The sequence below is a fragment of the Thermobia domestica genome, chromosome 14 (assembly GCF_964235325.1).
Source record: "Thermobia domestica chromosome 14, izTheDome1.hap1.1, whole genome shotgun sequence".
Classification (NCBI taxonomy): domain Eukaryota; kingdom Metazoa; phylum Arthropoda; class Insecta; order Zygentoma; family Lepismatidae; genus Thermobia; species Thermobia domestica.
The window spans coordinates 127,779,358-127,785,803 of NC_137467.1; the positions used below are offsets into that span (position 1 = coordinate 127,779,358).

The following is a 6,446-nucleotide window of genomic DNA, read 5'->3' on the forward strand; positions in this document are numbered from 1 at the left end:
TTGCAGTACATTATGAGCAATATATAACACACAATGTAGTAACTGAGTAAAACAGAGAGCAGTAGTGTTTCTTGAGCGGTCTCACTGTTCTATTTTCATTCTCTTCGCTCTTCATCATATTTCACTGATACCAATTAATAATATCGTACAATAACTACAAAGAATCGAAACTTGCCACAGATTTCAGATTAGTTATTTAAGTTGGAGAATCTCCGTTTTCACGTCTGTATTTCTTACATAAGATATATGTTTTTCCTAACTTGTAGTCTTCTAAATTTTTCATGCCAATAATCGCCAGATCAACTAATTCAATTACCAAATTGGCTACATTGATGTAACCAAATGAACCCGTCAGGACTTGATTGGTATGTCATTCGCTGTCGTACAAACTCCTAAACACAAAGCGTCCTTCCCCGTCATAGTATGTGGCAGTCCAGATAGTTGGATAACAGAGTTAGAATGGAGAGATCCAATTTACGCACGGCCCATAGGTCCCAAGCGGCATATTTTTAGAAATTGAGAATAAAGTATGGTAAACGGAAATAAGAGTCTGTCTTCAAATGTAAGGTGAATCATTACTGATGGCAATGGTGATGCAGTACTACATCGCGACCTTTGCAACGCTCCTCTTTGTGTAAAACTAAAATGGGTTATTTTTCGTGCTGTGTTTACTAGGTTTGTTTCATTTACAAAGGCATTGCTATAGAAAACAAAACGAGAGACTGAAATATGTTATGCGAATAATATGCCGAACGGTAAAAGTGTTAGATACTGCCCTGCACTTAGCCGTGATCTCTCATTTTTCAGGTAAGTGTAATAGACGTTTGAGTATGGTTTTCGCATGCAAAATTGTGGGTAATCCAATCTCGTGTTTTACAAATATTAGTTTATACGAAATACGAGTACAGGTCGCAAGAAATCACGCATGTGTTCCCTACTTCACGTGAACATTCTTCATTGTTTTGCTTGAGTAAAAGCAATCATCAATGTGTGTACGCGTGGTGTAGTGGTTATCACATCCGCCTAACACGCGAAAGGTCCCAGGTTCGATCCCTGGCGAGCATACTGATGTTTTATTTTATTACGTCTATATTAACGAATGGTGCTCTGCACTTTCACAGTCAACCTTAATATGCCTTCAAAGCAGTATTATCTGTCAGGAAAGTAAATGTACACCTGTTTTTCGAGTCTGGCATTCCTGCTTTCCATCCGTGGAGAGTATGAGAATTAAATCAATCAAATGTTTACTGAGGGGCAAAAATTAAGTTTAATCTGAATAAGACATTGCAGAGGGACACAAGCTTTTAACATGAATAGTGCATAGTTAAAATAAAGGACGACACCGAAAGAGAAAGCCACAAACAGCTGTTAAACTTAGAAAAAAGAGTAAAAATTGTTGAAGTGGGAACATAAAACACAAACACAACAAATACGCCGAAAACTAAATGTTCACTATGCCATGATCTTGGTGTAGTGGTTAAGGTGCTGGTTTACAAATGCAAAGGTCGCCAGTTCGAATCTTCGGTGAGGACATTTTTAAAATTTTTTGTTTATAATACATGCAGCTCATGAGAGATGGAAAAAAAGGTCGTATTTAGTCTTTCGTAGCAATTATTATTGGTAAGGTTTAGTACTGATAATACATTTTGTCTATGCGTATTGCTTTTATTCTTTTCTTCATTTCAAAAGAGAAAAATATCCGAACAAATGCCACCAAATTTCCTCATATTTTGAATGTAAACGCAATTTGCAATTAGTAAAGAATAAAAATTGAACGTTCCGATGTAGCTGCAAAAAGTAAAAAGAAAAACATGGAAGTAGACCATACTCATGGTTAGTAAAAATACAATCTTTACTTGCCTTACACCTCCCGACCACGTTTCTACGTTAGCAAGTAAGAGGTTTGTGTTTAGGTTAGGCTGGTCAATACGTTTTGCAAAGGGGCCTGGTTTAGCTCTGACGCACTACAGGTGCGAGAAAGGAGCAAAACACTTTTTCTCTCTACCTCTGTGTGTCTGTTTATCTATCTATCTGTATATATATAACGCTATTTGTGAATGCCATAACCACCCTAATTTTCAGCGGATTGAGATGAAACTTGGCACAAACATTAATTGTTGAAATATCATCAGTTTGTTAACCAGAATAATCAGACGAAAGTGTTCAAAACGGTGGCCCTTTAAACTCTTAAAAACTTCGCCAAATTTCGCCCATAAATGGGTATTCAGAAAGTTTGAATAACTTTTCCTCTTTTACTGAAATATTTGTGTGCAGAGACTTATTGAAATATTGGACCCCATTAATCGCATAAAGAATGTTCACGCCCTTTTCGCTACTGTCAGGCCTTTTTTTTTGCAGGAGGGGGTTATTTTCGTATCGGAACAAGATGATTGCTAGTGATGATATGAAATTACACATTGAAAGTGAAGTAACTTGTGAAACGTGTTATTTGAAAGAATAATATAATAAATGTGCTTTCTCTAACACAGAGAACTGTAAATCATGTAATTCGAGTTCGGGAGCCTGAATGGCGAGGAGTGTTATTTGATTTGCTTTTTAGTAACACATTGCATTGCAAATAAAGGTAGGCAACATTAGTGGTAAGTAAAACAACAACAACAACAATAATAATAATAATAATAATAATAATAATAATAATAATATAATAAAAATAATAGGTGTTGTTTGTGGCAAGGCAATATCTTCCTCAATTCTTCTTCAAACGTAATAATTGTAACGCCATATCTCCCTTACAAACAAAATATTAGCAATTTATATCGAGAGAACGGGAAACTGTTGAGTGATGGGAGCAACGTTGGACACTATGCACTCATAGTACTCAGAAAAATAAGCGATTTCAATGAAAAATGAACGAAGAGTCATTGCCGTGGGTAGTCATGGAGAAAAGCAGAGCCCTCTTTAGGCAAAATGTCGATAACTTATATCCAGAGAACAGGAGGTGATAGTGAGATGGGACCAATGTTGGACACCGTGGACCCATAAGGCGCATCGAAAAAATTGGGGTGGGGCGGGCACCAGCCAGCCTTACTTATTTCCACATAATAATATAAAATTATATTGTCGAAATACACACACGAGTTAGCTAGTAGTATTTCATATTATTATTATTATTATTATGATTATTATTATTATTATTATTATTATCGACAGCGTCTTTTCATTACCTGTGCATGTTTGACATGAAGCCAAAGAGAAGATCCATCATTCGTGGAAATAATAAGAATAGCCAGTTACTTTAATTGTGAACGACGGCGAAAAATACGAAGAGTGTGACAACCTTAGAGAAAAGAAACAATACTTTCTCTCAAATGGATAATATAGTCAAGCCGAGATAGATTCGAACTCGCATGGACGGCGCGAACAGCCAGTTCATTGTCCACTTTTTTTTTTTTAACTGACTCACCGAACGTGTTTCAGTAACTTACTTATTGCTAATTTTACTTGCTTCACTCGTTTAACTTGCTTTTTCTAATAACTTATAACGACAGGGACACGAACACAGAAAAATCGAGGACAGTTAAAAATCTTAGATGCTCTCCCGCCGGGAATCGAACCCGGGACACCATACAGCAAAGGCGCACGTGCTAGCCACTAGACCAGCGGACAGGGCACTGCTCAACCCTCTGTGTCGTTAGGGATTACGACCACTGTATTGCAAGCTATCACTTCTGTGGGTTGTATACTATGATCACATGTTTCTTCTATGCTGGAAGAGTTAAACCTACATTCTATGTAATACATGAGGTATTTAGACCTACATCATCTTCATATAATGTAATAAAAGTGTCATGCTGGGAATAAGAAAAAGAACCTTCCTTGGAAAAACGGAAACTATTGGCAACAGAAATATTTATCTACGAGGCATGCGCAGTAGTATATTTCAGAATAGTTACTGTTTAGTTCAGTAAATGAAGAAAGGGGTATAAAAAAGCAAATATGTCGAGTCAACGAGATCGACTAGAGTTGACAGAGGCGAAAGCAGATGTGTAGTAATACAACAACTTCGTTAAATTGATAATTGGTTCTTTATTCTGTAGTAGATCGTATCAAAACTTTACGGGAGAGCAGAGAGAGATTTACTAACGCTGTCATATAGTAAGCTTTAGTAACACGATCATACAGACACAAATGGATGTAACTGTGAGTACTACAACTTGGATTTAACGAAAGCTGTTAGGTTTTCAGTGATTTGGATGGTAGTGTAAGACACAAAAAGTTAAGACACAATACAATTCTTCACACCTCAGCTTCCAGTAACTAGATACATGCAATTTCAGGATAGATACTGAAACTGCTGTCGGATTTTAATACATGACATATTGCAGGATACAAAATGCTTTGCATTACTTGTTTGTTTGTAGACAGCTACTAGCTTAGTGTTCTGAAAGGTTGTGTATAATCTAGGGATAGTCAACTCCGGAATTATTACTTTTCGGACTCCCGAAAGTAAAACCGGACAAATTCCGGAATTCGGAAAAATCCGGAATTTAGAAATTTCTGATTTCTTTATCATTCCGGAATTCGGAAAAATCCGATTTTTTTCGAAATCCGGAGTTTTTCTCAATTCCGGAATTTTCTAAATTCCGTATTCTTTCCGAGTTCCGAAATTATTCTGAATTCCGGAGTTTAACTGAATTTCATAATTTTCCGAAATCCGGAAAGTGAAAGTTCCGCTTCGGAAAAATGAATTTATTTTGGTTAGTATGAATCGTGGCGGAAATAAGTCCTTGACCAGGTAATGGCGACTTCTTTGAAAGAAATGGGATGTATGAGATTTCAATCTGTCATATTTGTAGTTTCGTGTGGAGAAAAAAGAAACTTGTGAACCAGCGGTTTAAGAACAACTCAAGTTATTAATGTAAACTTTTCCGACTTCAAAAAGGAAATACGAAAGACATTTTGAATCGAAGAAATATAACATACAAGTTTGCAAGCGGAGACAAAGAAACCTTACGTAACCAGACTAAAAACGAATCTTTTACCGCATAGCGATCGCGGTTGAGTGGTCAAGGTGCTTTTGCGAATGCACATTGCAATGTCTTTTTTTTTTTTTTTACTTTAGGATTTTTGATGGCGATTGATTAGCGATAACATATGTTTTATTATATTCAGATATTTGAATACTCGGATGTTTCAATATTTGAACTATCAAATCTTCAGGAATAATAATAATAATAATAATAATAATGAACTAATAATAATTATTATTATCTCGTAGAAGATTAAAAGCTAGGAGCTAATTATCGCTCAGGTCATACCATTACAAGCAGAAGCGTGACATTTGGAAAGAATATTTCGGTTTGGTTTAATGATGCTCACAAGAAGAGGACTTTCTCATCTCGTTTCTAAAACAAATAGAATAACATGAGAATTAACATTTTACATTCGAGACGGGTCAAGGCTAACTCAAAATTTTCGTCTCTCTTTAGAGATGAGAATCAAGACGAGACGAAAAGTATCGTAAACATTTCCCTTCTTGTCTCGATTCTCGAAATAGTGTATGTCCATTCTTTAAGTAACAATTGGTCTGTAGACTGAATCTCATAGGCTATTTCGTTACATTATATTTCAGAGCTCATTGAATTATGCTCTGTGTAGGTATTTTGTAGCAAAGCTTTTATATTTACCTCTGCATATCCTAAAAATTAGTTTATTATATGCCTTACTGTTGCGTGATATTCAGTTATATTTATTATAGTTATTTTCCTTAAAACATACAGTAGAATACTTTCTGCATGAAACTTCAATGAAACGTTGTAGTTTAAAATGTTGGTAGTTGCAGAGGTGTGTCTTGAAGCAGTAGCGTAGCCAGGATGTGTGTTTGGGGGGGGCAAGTGCTGTTATAGGCACATATACAAAAATTACAAACAAAAAATATATAAACATAAAAATATATAAAAAATTACAAACATCAAAGTACCAAAGTACATTATCGGACCTCTTTGGGGGGCGGCCCCTCCGGTCCCCCCTTCCCTACGCCACTGTCTTGAAGGTACGGAACCCTTTCCCCGAAATCTCTACTTTTAAGTAAGTTTTGCCAAATTTCAACGGCAAGTTTAAAACTTTTATTATTATTATTATTATTATTATTATTATTATATCAAAACCGTGTATAATCTTTAAAAGATATACGGTTTGTATCTGAATAGTAAAAGCTAAATGACTGTCGATCTCGGTCGTCGAGAAGTCTTCAGGAGGGAAGGACATCGGTCACGTTCTGGGTTTGAGTTCCGAAGGGGCAAGTTTTCGGGCTCGAGCAAAAAATTGTTAAAAGTTATAGGCTTCAGCCAAACATGTTCAAAACAGCTGGGACCGGGTTTAGGCTTCTCAACGGCTCGAGCGGCTCGGCTTACAGCTCATTCACTATCGAACCGAACCAAGAAGTGAGCCGAGCCAACAGCTCACCCAACCGAGCCGATTTGAGC

The 6,446-nt window shown here is 36.4% G+C and overlaps 1 non-coding gene across 1 annotated transcript; it reads left to right on the top strand.

Annotated features, from left to right (window-relative positions):
• Positions 1–992: 992 nt before the first annotated feature.
• On the top strand, positions 993–1,065 carry TRNAV-AAC (transfer RNA valine (anticodon AAC)). Its single transcript has one exon. It is a non-coding gene; the product is annotated as a tRNA-Val (tRNA).
• Positions 1,066–6,446: the final 5,381 nt, after the last annotated feature.